Below are 13,932 nucleotides of genomic sequence, written 5' to 3'. Positions count from 1 at the left end.
TTAATAAGTGGTGACCTAGCTATATAACTGTTGTTATGAAAAAATAAAAATACAAGCTGCTACCTCCCATTGTGTGCCGCCACTCTTGAGACTCATATTCTCTCTTCCTCTTCACCTTGTTAGTATATGCCCTAGAGCATATCATCTAGTATGTATCTTGTACATATTTTTATTAATAAAAGGTTTTTCCACTTTTCCATTTACATAATATATTTATGTGTAATAGAAAAAGGTCCATTAATATTTTGTTAGAAATATTATTCTTAAGTTGTTAAGAATATGAGTGACATTATTTCTAGCACAAAGTATCATAAATAGGTTCACAATCGAGGATACTTCATAATAAAGACATGACTTATCCAGAAATATTGTATTCATGTTTGTTCCCAAGTTATTTATATGAGATATAAATAAGATAGAATGGTGAGTCTCATGCCATATGACAAACATGACAGGCACTTATAAATGATAAGTAAGCCGAACCGGTGACACTTATGACAAGCACATGGAGTTTACTCTTGTTAATGTTTTGTCATAAATCATATCAATGCATATAATCTTTAGACATGAGATAGCACAGTTATCTTGTATAAAGGTAGTTTGAGTCTAATACTGCTTTCATACTTGTACTGTGTGTGGGTATATGGGCATGTGTTGGCTCCTACTAGTTATATATGAAGGTAGGTGTTGATCAAGATGGAATCTGTTCCTCTAAGTAAATAGAGATAAAATCCTATGTTTATTTAATTGTTCTGATGTTTCAAGTTCCTGGCCAGGACAGATAGATTTAATCAGAACAGAGTTTCTGATGAGAAAATCTTTTTAATCAATAACTGGAATTAAAAGAAAACATAATATTCATAGCAAATGGAGTTTGACATAAACCATGACCCCAGCTTGAGTTGGGATTTTGTAACAAAGAGATTCTAGTGCATGGTAACATATGATTATAGGTTCATTTAAGGTAAACCTTATTACTAATTGGGTGGCCATGGCATGCTATGCTAGGTGTTAACCATGGTCTATGAGGTGTATAAAATGATTTAGAGAAATCATTTATGGTAAGAAAGAGTTCTTATGGTATTAAGAGTTGATATCATATCTCATTACCAATTAGTGATGAGCCTAGTAAGTCACACACATACATAAGTTATCACCTAATTAAATATGATTTAATTAATTAATTAAAGAGTTTAATTGATTAATTAAATAGGTTTGGTTTGCAATTAGATTGCAAAGTTCCTAGCATGACTTGAGACCAAATCTAGAATATTGGATGCATAGTATAAGTTAAATTTATATTTAAAGTGTTTAAATATGAATTTAATTAATGAGAAATTAATGAATAGAGATTAATTAATTAATTTATATTTAATATAAATTAATTAGAAGAAGAGAAATAATTATTTTGGGTTAAGAACTTAAAATTAAGACACAGGAGCATTTTGGTCATTTCGCAGTGTGACATGTGGCACCATGAGATGGTGACACATGGCATTACACATAAGCTTGCTAAATGTTTTTAATCATGTAAGATGATTAAAATTAAGATTAAATATAGGTTTGACACTTGGCACAATGTGATTGGGTCACTTAAACCTAGAGCTAATCAAAAGGCGACATATGGCAAGGGTTTAATGTTTTAACCTAGCTATATAAGTGTTGTTATGAGAAAAAAAAAATAAAACACAAGCAGCAGCCACTCCTTTGTGTCGCCACCTTGGTGTGCAATTCTCTCCTCTTCTTCTTCTTCTTTCATCAATCCAAGAGATTAGAGAAACAATCTCTTGAATTAAGAACACCAGAAATTGTTTCTAGTGTCCTGTTTACATCTCTAATCTTTTAAAAGGTGGAACTTGATTTTCTAATTAATAGAAAAAGCTTTAGAAGTTGGTCAAGGGCTGCCATAGGTGTTCTTGATGTGGACAAGCTAGAGGGACAACATTTGGTGTGTTGAAAACGAATCTCAAAGGCACAAATACACTGTAGTGCATCAAGAGGTTAGTGTGTTTGTTCTTGATTTAATCTAGGGTTCTAAAATTAATCTGATTAATTTTAAAATCTTAAATGGAAAATACAGATCCAAAAACATATTAAAATAGTTTTAATATGTTATTTATCATTGAAATCAAATAGATAAAAATAAATCTTGCATGATGCATGTGATCCTAGGTGAAAATTTTTGAATTCAATGGTATAAACTTGTGTTTTTCACCCTTCGGTTCCTTCAATTGGTATCAAAGCCACTATATTTGCCATTTTGATTGTTGATTATATGATTTAATTATGTGTTTTGATCATGAGATGATTTATCCATTGCTGGTTGCAATGGAGGTGTGGCAGCATGCTTGAAAAACACCATCAATGGTGCGCATGGTTTGGCTTCCATGGGTGGTTCAAGGTTTGGCTTTTAATTCTGCAATTGTTGTATGATCTAAGGCCTATTCTTTGACTAATTAAAGTGTTTAATTAGTAGTTTTAATCACACAATCAAATTATGATTCAAATCAGAATTTTAAAAATTATTTGAATGAGATTCAAATCTGATTTTTAAAAGTTATTTGAATGTGATTCAAATCTGAATTTTTAAAGTTGTTTGAATCATATTCAAATCTTAATTTTTAAAGTTGTTTGAATAATATTCAGATCTGATTTTTTTAAAAATGTTTGAATGTGAATCAAATTAGATTTTTTAAAAAATGTTTGAATGTGAATCAAATCAGATTTTTTAAAAAATGTTTGAATGTGATTCAAATCTGAATTTATAAGATTATTTGAATGTGATTCAAATCTGAATTTTTAAATTTGTTTGAATGAGATTCAAATCTGAATTTTTAAGTTGAATATGATATATTCAATTTAATTTAAGGATGTATGTTTTATTTAATTGTTAAATAGTGATATGCATGATGGATGATCATGGACTATAAAAGACCAATGTGATTGGATTTATTTCTTTTATGTTTTCTTTGGGATTGTAAATTAATTAATTTATTTTAATTTATTTTAGGCATGTATTATTAAGTTTGTAATAATTTTTGGGCTGTAATTTCATTTATTTAAGTTCTTGTAAATTCGCCTTGGTATGCCAATGATTACTATGTAATTGGATTGCAAGAAGTTCAAGGAGGTCAAGAGCATTGGTGGGACCAGTGGGAGGAATTCAAGATCAAGTGTTGATTAGTACTCCTTCAGCAACTCTTGTAAAATGAATGAATGAAATGCACCTAGGAATGCCCTGATTCAATTCTTGGTGGCTCAAAATTGAATCCCTTAGAAAGTCCATGATCATACCATATTTACTGCTTATCCATGAATGCATGAGATGTATGGGAATATATGCAATTCTATGATATATGCATGCTAAATGGATAATGTGCAAAGTGAGACCTTAATAGCAATTAGGATGACCATAAAATCTTCCAAACAAATGATTAAGTTAGAAATGCTATAATTAAAGTAATTATAACATGGGCCCTCCATTGGGGCAATTATTTTGAGAAATTTTAAATAGTTATATAAGATGCAATTAATTTAAAAGATTTTCTTAAGAATAATTGTTAAGCATGAGATGTTGTAAATATGTAAATGGTTTGGTGGCCAATATTGGATGTACCTGAGGACATTAAAATTATTTTCATAATTACTGGCTCAAGGGGATCAACTTAACTAATGCAAGATAAGTCAATAATGGATGTACTTGAGATTTTGAGTATTAGGGGCTAGGTAAAGGATTGAACCTCACATAAGATGTGATGGGCAAGGAGTTGCTCACTTATAGTTTATTGTAATTCCAATAACAGATGTACCTGAGGATGATCAATAGAATTATAAGAATTCAATCACCCACTAGAAATCCATCCAACTAGGATTTCCGTTTTCTACTTTGGAAGTGTAGGATTCTGTAACACCCCTATGTTCGGTAGTGCGTTCTACTGTTCCGGTGACCAGTGTTGTTTGGACAGCTAGGATGCCTAGAACTACACTTCGATATGAGTGAGGAGACATAAAATAATGAAATACAAGAAAATAAAATACAAGAAAAACAAAGGAAAAATAATAGCAAAGAAATGTAACCAAGTTAAGCGAGCCGGGAACCCTAGCGATGGGTAACCGCACTGGGAAGTCACGGCGTGGACCGTTGACTAGCCCTGGACCGCGGGGAACCCTGAAAAATATTTTTAGGACTTAAATAGACCTCTATTGAAGTATAAATACCATTAGAAATATCAAAGAAAAATTAATTAATTAGTACAAAGAAAAGTGAGAAATCGAAAAACGGACAAAACCCGGTGTTACCGAAAAATCGGGAATGCAACCCGAACAGGGGCATTGTGGTCATTTGACACGCCGAGTTGTCTTTTGACCTAAATGTCAATTAAAAATACATGATATTATATTTGTAAAATGTCATGAAAAAATAAATTAGTGGTACCTAATTCAATTAGCAAAAATTAGGGACTTAATGTGGGAATATGGAAAGTTTAACATTATTTATTATTAACCTATGTTAGTGGAGCACTAAGTAAATTATTATATACCATATAATACCCTAAGTGGACAGAAATGTCCACTATCATTCTGCAATTCACCTTGTCCACTGAAAAATTCATTTGGAAGAATGAAAGCTCTCAAACCTCTCCCATGGCCACACCATGCATGGAGCTCAAGTTCTCCATGATCAAGCCTTGATTTCTTGCAAGTGTCTTCATGAAAAATGATCCTCACACCATGGGCAGTAGATAGGCAGCAAGAAATGAAAGTTTTTGTGGAGTTTTCAAGAATTTCCAAAGTGGTAAGTTTGTGTTTTTTATTATTGTTTAATTAAAGTTTGTAAGGATGTTATGGGTGTTTGATTTATGGAGAGATTTTTGAGGTTTGATGTTGAATGGGGAAGTGTACTTTTGGAAGCCATGGAAACACTTTGAAGGAAGTTTATTTTTGCTTCTAAATGGTGAATTAAATGATTGATTAAATGTATATTGTGTAGGAAATTGTTTGGGTGATGTATACTTAGTATATGTAAATGTGAATTGAAATTTGAAGCTTGGAAATTAATGGAATGTAAAGGTACCATTGCAACAGGTTGTTAACTCTGAGGAATACTGGAATTCATGCTTGGTTTATGGAATAATGGTGTTGAATTGTGATAGTAGTTATGGCAGTTTGATGGTATGTATGATGGTGTGAATTTGAACATGTAAAAGTGTTATGGTTAGGTACTTGAATTGTTGTAATTGAGTTGAAAAATTCTGAACTTTATGGTGTATGTTGAATGTAATTTTAAGTGGCCAAAATGACCTATAATATGTTATAAATTATGTTTAGATTATGGTACAACCAGAATTGACTTGAATGTTGAGTTTGGTAAGTGTTAGGAGTGATCCTTGATGTGTATGAAAGAAATGCAATAAGGCAGTTTGTGTTTTAGGCCTAGAACTTTAAGTGTGTGGCTCCAATTGGTATGAGACCAATTGGAGGTGAAACTAGACACAAAATTTGCCAACTTTCACGAAGGAAGCTTGCCAAAATTCTGCTTGCAAGGTAGCTTGAAAAATGACCAAATCCGGATTAAGTGCAATTGAGGCATGAAAATTGACCATTTAGGTAGTAGTTAGTGTTTAGTCCATAACTCACTCAAAACAGGTCCAATTGACCTGAAATTTTAACCATGAATAGTTAAGACCCATATCTACAAGTCTTATGAAGACACAAAAGCCCAGAAATAACCATAAGCAAGTCAAACAGCTTGCACAAGTTCGGGTCCAAAAACTGGCCGAACCTAAAATGACCTAAAATGACCTAAAGTGACCAATTTTGGTGCAAGTTGACCAGAAATAGTAAAATGACCATAACTTGGTCTACATAACTCAGAATTACCTGAAAATTTTCCCCGCGTTCCATAAGACATAGATCTACAAGTTTGTAGTTTTGATCGAAACCCGAAAACCGAGGGAACTAGGTCATCCAGCTAGGTTAAACTAGTATCCCGGAATCTAGCAAGTTACAATAAAACGCAGTATACATGGGAATGAAATTGGTAACATGTACCAACCCTAAAAGGCTATCGAATGTGACATGTTAGTAACATTAAAACCTAATTTACCTAGAATGCATCGAGGGTCGACATATTAGGTTGACTAAGCAAATAATAGAATTCAGTGAATTAATTATCAAGCATTATCGTTAGAGACAGTTTAAATGAGTACTGAAGCACTTTATATTGTGTTTCTTAGTTAGCAAAGACTCAGGAAAAGGGAAGGAAATACTAAGTCAAGGCCAGGAGATAGTTATCAGAGGTTTGTGCACAACAGTATTTCTTTTAAATTTTCAATTGAAATAAATATTGACTATTTGTATATTATTGTTTTAAATTGTGGAAATGTGTTTGAATGGATACTTATTTCTTGAAAAGCATTGTAAATAGTTTGAAATTGTGAAAATTTGTTTGAATGATATTGATGGATACTTATTGCTTGAAAAGCATTGTAAATGGTTTGAAACTGTGAAAAAAATTATTTAGTGTGATTTGTGAAAATTGAAGTTACTTATGAATTGTGTTGCCATTTTGTGAATGAAATTATGACTTTAGAAATTTATTGGATTCTCACGAATCATTTGAATAAAATGTTTGGAATTGATTTTGTGTTCACACTTAGCATGATAGTATCGTAGCATTCCTTCTCCATTTATGGGTTGTGATCGTTTATTTTCCTTCTCCATTTATGGAGTCGTGATCGTTTATTTTTCTCCCTCCCTGGTTTACCAGTTGAGGTGATTGGATGAGTACTCATTATATAGCTACCTCCCTTCCTCATTGATTTCGATTAGTGGGGTTGTGATTACTTTGTCGTGGTGTACAACGCGGCATTGATCAAAAATTTTGTGTCATAGCTTAAGTTGTGTATGAATTGGCAACACTGTGTTCGTAAATTATTTGACTAAATTGTGTTATTATGAGCTTTGATAATTTGTGAAATGGAGTTTAAATTCTTATTGACATTCACTGTCTTTTGAATTTAACTATGTTTTGTTCACTGAGATTTATTGTGATATTGTGTTAAATTCCTTATCACATTCATTGTCTCGAATTTAACTATGGTTTTATGTATCCATCATTTATATGATTTATGAATTGTGATTTAAAGTTGTATTTGGTTAATGTTGTGCACCACTGAGACATTGTCTCAGCGATAGCTTTTCATTGCTGTCGCAGGTAGACAGATTGACAGGGCAGCAGACTAGGCTGCTAGGGCAACACTGAGAGATCATTGGGTATATTGAGTATACCACATTTTGCATTTTATACTGTAATGTATGTTCACTGTATGTATATATTGTTCTTGGTTTTGAGCAGTTGTAAATTAAACTTGTACATTAAAGTTGTAAAATAAATTATGAGTTATTTTGGCTTGTAAAATTTGTACTGTATTTCTTTTATCTCAGTCCTTGAAAAACATATTGTGTTCAATTATGTTGGAGTTTGAGATTGAGAAATATATTTGAAGTGCTTTTTACAGGTTTTCTGAAGAACTGTTTTATTCAAAATACAGAGGGCACTCCGCCAAAATTTTTACAGAAATTCCTAATAATTCAAATGTGTTATCTCTTTCACTTCAGTTCAAAAAGGTTTTTAATACCTGTAAATAGTGCTCACCACTGTAAAAAGAAGTAAGAAAAGTTTTAAAATCCTTTGTAGTGTATTTAATGGGTTATCAGTAGACGAAGTTGGTAATTCATTTGGTATACTACGGGATTATGTTATACCTTACAGAAGGGTAGGGTGTGACAAATTCGCTAAGTTAGTGGGAGGACCAATCATTTTGATTAATTACTTGATACATTTACTAATTAATATGGTTATTTTCTGCAGTTAATTTTCTGATAATAATGAGCATAGAACAACCACCACCATCCAATATCCTTGTAAGCATACTTGATCACAATAGGTTGATAGGACCTAATCTGTCTGATTGGCTAAGAAATTTGAAACTTGTCCTGAACCTTGAACATATAGGATATGTTCTAAACTCAAATGTTCCTAGTCCCTTACCTCCAGAGGCCACTCAAGAGAAACATGAAACTTTGGACAAGTGGAAGGAGCATGATATGAGTGCTAAGTGTTACATGCTTGCTTCCATGAGTAATGAGTTACAGAAGCAGCATGAGAACATGCAGAGTGCTAGTGAGATCCTCCTTCTCCTACAAGAGTTGTATGGTGAGCATGGTAGGAATGCTAGGCATGAGATATCTAGGCAGCTATTCTGCATGAGGATGTCTGAGGGACAAAATGTTGGGGATCATTTCCTTAAGATGATTCGGCTGATTGAGCAGTTGGAACATCTTGATTTGAACATGGATTTCCAACTACAGACGGATTTGATCCTTCAGTCCCTTCCTTAGTTTTTTGGAAATTTTGTGACAAATTTCCATATGACTCAACAGGAATGCACTTTAGCTGGTTTACTCAACATGCTGGTTATTGCCCAAAAGAATATGCCGGGCAATAAAGGAAAAGAGGTAGCTTTGATTGCATCTTCTTCTACTAGAAAGTCCAACAAGAAGAAGGGCAATAAGAAAAAGAAATCTCAGTTTCTTGGTCCTTTCAAGAAAATAGCTAAATAGAATGGGAAGACTAAAGCTAATGGAGGCAAAGGAAAGTGTTTCCACTGCCAGAAGGATGGGCACTGGAATAGGAACTGCCCAAAGTATAGCAATCTAAAAGAACGCAATGCCATAGTGAAAATCAACTTAAGTTGAAAATATATTTGGCACTTAAGGTTATGTCATGTTGCAGAAGATAGGATTACAAAACTGGAGAAAATGGGGATTTTATCCTCATTGGGCTCTGAGCCTATTCCAACTTGTGAATCTTGTCTTCAGGGCAAAATGACTAGATCACCCTTTGTTGGATAAGGGCTAAGAGCTGAAAATATTTTGGATCTAATGCATTTAAGGAAATGGCTAGAGGTAGTTTTCATTATTTTATTACCTTTACTGATGATAAATCAAGGTTTGGGTATTTGTATTTGATGAAATACAAATACCCAAACCTTGATTTATCATCAGTAAAGGTAATAAAATAATGAAAACTACCTCTAGCCATTTCCATAAATGCATTTCCTTAAATGCTCTTCGATCAGATCGTGGAGGTGAATATTTGAGTACTGAATTTGATGAATACTTGAGAGAGCACGGCATTGTTTCCCAGCTAACTCCTCTAGGAACGCCACAGCTGAATGGTGTATCTGAAAGGAGAAATCGTACCCTATTGGATATGGTACGTAGTATGATGAGGTATATTGATATGCCAACCTCCTTTTGGGGATTTGCATTAGAATCAGCTTTGTATATTCTGAATAGGATTCCATCAAAATCAGTTTCTTCCACACCTTATGAGATATGGCATGGAAGAAAACCAAGTCTTAAGCATGTTAAAATTTGCGGTTGTCCAGCTTATATCAAAAAGTTGAACACTGATAAATTGGAAACCAGATTAGAAAAAGGTCGATTTGGTGGATATCCAAAAGATAGTTTTCGATATTATTTTTATTTGCCTACTTCAAAAAAGGTTGTGAGAAGTGGAGATGCCACATTTCTTGAACAATAGTTTGTTCAAGAAAGAGGCAAAGGAAGGCAAATAGAGTTGGAATTGGAGAATTCTGATCAGCCAACAGATCATATGGATATAGATCCATCTAGTCAACCTATACCCGTTGATGAAACATCTACAGCAGTTCCTCATAGAACAACCAGGGTATCTCACCCACTAGTGAGATATGGTTTCCTTCATGAAGAAAAACAAGAGTTGTCTACTCATGAAGAAGTAGATCATGGAGATGATCCACTTACCTATGAAGAAGCTATATCAGATATAGACTCTTCAAAATGGATTGATGCTATGAAATCTGAGATTGATTCCATGTATAAGAATCAAGTTTGGGATCTTGTCGACCCACCTGAAGGTATTGTACCTATAGGGAATAAATGGGTTTTCAAGAAGAAAATTAGTTCCGATGGAAAGGTAGAGACCTATAAGGCAAGGCTAGTAGCGAAAGGGTTTCACCAAAGGCAAGGAATCGACTATGAAGAGACTTTCTCGCCTGTTGCCATGCTTAAATCAATTAGGATTCTATTAGCAATAGCTGCATACTATGATTATGAGATTTGGCAGATGGATGTCAAAATAGCTTTTCTCAATGGATACATTGAAGAAAACATTTTCATGGAACAACCTAGGGGTTTTGAATCCCAAGATGGTTCCAAGGTATGCAAACTAAAGCGATCCATTTATGGGTTGAAGCAAGCTTCGAGGAGTTGGAACATCCGTTTTGATGAAGCCATTAAATCCTTTGGTTTTATAAAAAATGAGGACGAGCCATGTGTATATAAGAAGGTTAGTGACAGTGCTATCACTTTCCTTGTCTTATATGTGGATGACATACTATTGATGGGTAATGACACAGGTATGTTGACAACTGTAAAGATATGGTTGTCAAATACATTGTCCATGAAAGACTTAGGGGAGGAAACCTATATTCTTGGGATTCGCATCTATAGAGATAGAGCAAAAAGAATAATTGGTTTATCTCAAAGTCTATACTTGGAAAAGTTGTTAAAGAGGTTTAACATGCTTGATTCCAAGAGGGGATTGTTACCAGTGAGACATGGTATTCACCTTTCTAAAGAGATGTCTCCAAAGACACTTGAAGAAAGAGATAAGATGGCTAGGATTTCATATGCTTCGGCTATTGGAAGTTTAATGTATGCAATGTTGTGTACTAGGCCGGATATCGCATATGCTGTTAGTTTGACTAGCAGGTATCAATCCAATCCAGGTTTGGAACACTGGATAGTTGTCAGAAATATCCTTAAGTACTTAAGAAGAACTAAGGATTTATTCTTGATATATGGAGGTGGAGACTTGCAATTGGATGGTCATACTGATTCTGATTTCCAATCAGATATCGATGATAGAAAGTCTATATCTAGATATGTGTTCATTTGTAATGGAGGTGCAGTCAGTTGGAAGAGTTCCAAACAGAGCATGACTGCAGATTCCACTATAGAGGCTGAGTATATTACTGCATCAGATGCTGCAAAGGAAGCTATTTGGATAAAGAAGTTCATAACAGAACTTGCAGTAGTTCCTTCCATTGAGTCAGCAGTTCCACTACACTGTGACAATAATGGAGCAGTCATACAGGCTAAAAAACCCAGGTCTCACCAAAAATCCAAACACCTAGAAAGGCGCTACCACATTATCAGAGAAATAGTTGGGCGAGGTAATGTAGCCATGTAGAAAATAGCATCAGCTGAAAATCCAGCTGATCCATTCACTAAGCCTATGTCACAGACTCAGCTAGATCGACATCTTGAGAAGATAGGTCTAAGATATTGTAATGAATGGCTCTAGTGCTAGTGGGAGATTATTAGTAGTATGCCTTATAGCATATCATTTAGTATGTATCTTATACATATTTTTATTAATAAAAGGTTTTTTCACTATTCCATTTACATAATATATTTATGTGTAATAGAAAAGGTCCATTGATATTTTGTTAGAAATATTGTTCTTAAATTGTTAAGAATATGAGTGACATTATTTCTAGCACAAAGTATCATAAATAGGTTCACAATCGAGGATACTTCATAATAAGGACATGACTTATCCAGAAAGATTGTATTCATGTTTGTTCCCAAGTTATTTATATGAGATATAAATAAGATGGAATGGTGAGTCTCATGCCATATGACAAACATGATAGGCACTTATAAATGATAAGTAGGCCGAACCAGTGACACTTATGACAAGTACATGGAGTTTACTCTTATCAATGTTTTGTCATAAATCATATTAGTGCATATAATCTTTAAACCTGAGATAGCACATTTATCTTGTATATAGGTAGTTTGAGTTTGATACTGCTTTCATACTTATGGGTATATGGACATGTGTTGGCTCCTACTGGTTATAAATGGAGGTAGTTGTTGATTAAGATGGAATCTGTTCCTCTATGTAAATAGAGATAAAATCCTATGTTATTTTAATTGTTCTTGATGTTTCAAGTTCCTGGCCAGGACAGATAGATTTAATCAGAAAAGAGTTTCTGATGAGAAAATCTTTTTAATCAATAACTGGAATTAAAAGAGAACATAATATTCATAGAAAATGGAGTTTGACATAAACCATGACTCCAGCTTAAGTTGGGATTTTGTAATAGAGAGATTCTAGTGCATGGTAACATATGATTATAGGTTCATTTAAGGCAAACCTTATTACTAATTAGGTGACCATGGCATGCTATTCTAGGTGTGAACCATGGTCTATGAGGTGCATAAAATGATTTAGAGAAATCATTTATGGTAAGAAAGAGTTCTGATGGTATTAAGAGTTGATATCATATCTCATTACCAATTAGTGATGAGCCTAGTAAGTCACACACATAAACAAGTTATCACCTAATTAAATATGATTTAATTAATTAATTAAAGAGTTTAATTGATTAATTAAATAGGTTTGGTTTGCAATTAGATTGCAAAGTCCCTAGCATTACTTGAGACCAAATCTAGATTATTGGATGTATAGTATAAGTTAAATTTATATTTAATGTATTTTAATATGAATTTAATTAATGAGAAATTAATTAATAGAGATTAATTAATTAATTTATATTTGATATAAATTAATTAGAAGAAGAGAAATAATTATTTTGGGTTAAGAACTCAAAATTAAGACACAGGGGCATTTTGGTCATTTCGCAGTGTGACACGTGGCACCATGAGATGGTGACACATGGCATTACACATAAGCTTGCCAAATGTTTTTAGTCATGTAAGATGATTAAAATTAAGATTTAATATAGGTTTGACACTTGGCACAATGTGATTGGGTCACTTAAACCTAGAGCTAATCAAAGGGTGACATGTGGCAAGGGTTTAATGTGTTAACCTAGCTATATAAGTGTTGTTATGAGAAAAAAAAAAATAAAACACAAGCAGTAGCCACTCCTTTGTGCCGCCACCTTGGTGTGCAATTCTCTCCTCTTCTTCTTCTTTTTTCATCAATCCAAAAGATTAGAGAAACAATCTCTTGAATTAAGAACACTGGAAATTGTTTCTAGTGTCCTGTTTACATCTCTAATCTTTTAAAAGGCAAAACTTGATTTTCTAATTAATAGAAAAAGCTTTAGAAGCTGTTCAAGGGCTGCCATAGGTGTTCTTGGTGTGGACAAGCTAGAGGGACAACATTTGGTGTCCTGAAGACGAATCTCAAAGGCGCAAATACACTGCAGTGCATCAAGAGGTTAGTGTGTTTGTTCTTGATTTAATCTAGGGTTCTAAAATTAATTTGATTAATTTTAAAATCTTAAATGGCAAATACTGATTCAAAAACATATTAAAAGAGTTTTAATATGTTGTTTATCATTGAAATCAAATAGATAAAAATAAATCTTGTATGATGCATGTGACCCTAGGTGAAAATTTTTGAATTCAATGGTATAAACTTGTGTTTTTCACGCTTCCGTTCTTTCACATCTCTCGTCTATTCTAAGAGATTAGCAAACAATTTGTTGAATTAAAAATACTAGAAATCGTTTCTAGTATCCTGTTTACATCTTTAATCTCTTAAAAGGCAGAACTTGATTTTCTAAATAATAGAAAAAATTTTAGAAGCTGTTCAAGGGCTGCCATAGGTGTTCTTGGTGTGGATAAGCTAGAGAGACAACATCTAGTGTCCTGAAGACGAATCTCAAAGGCGCAAATATACTGCAGAGAGGTTAGTGTGTTTGTTCTTGATTTAATCTAGGGTTCTAAAATTAATCTGATTAATTCTAAAATCTTAAATCGCAAATACAGATCCAAAAACATATTGAAAGAGTTTTAATATGTTGTTTATCATTGAAATCAAATAGATAAAAATAAATCTTG

Source organism: Hevea brasiliensis, chromosome 2 (genome assembly GCF_030052815.1).
Source record: "Hevea brasiliensis isolate MT/VB/25A 57/8 chromosome 2, ASM3005281v1, whole genome shotgun sequence".
In the NCBI taxonomy this organism is placed as follows: Eukaryota; Viridiplantae; Streptophyta; class Magnoliopsida; order Malpighiales; family Euphorbiaceae; genus Hevea; species Hevea brasiliensis.
This window is presented reverse-complemented; position numbering follows the sequence as displayed.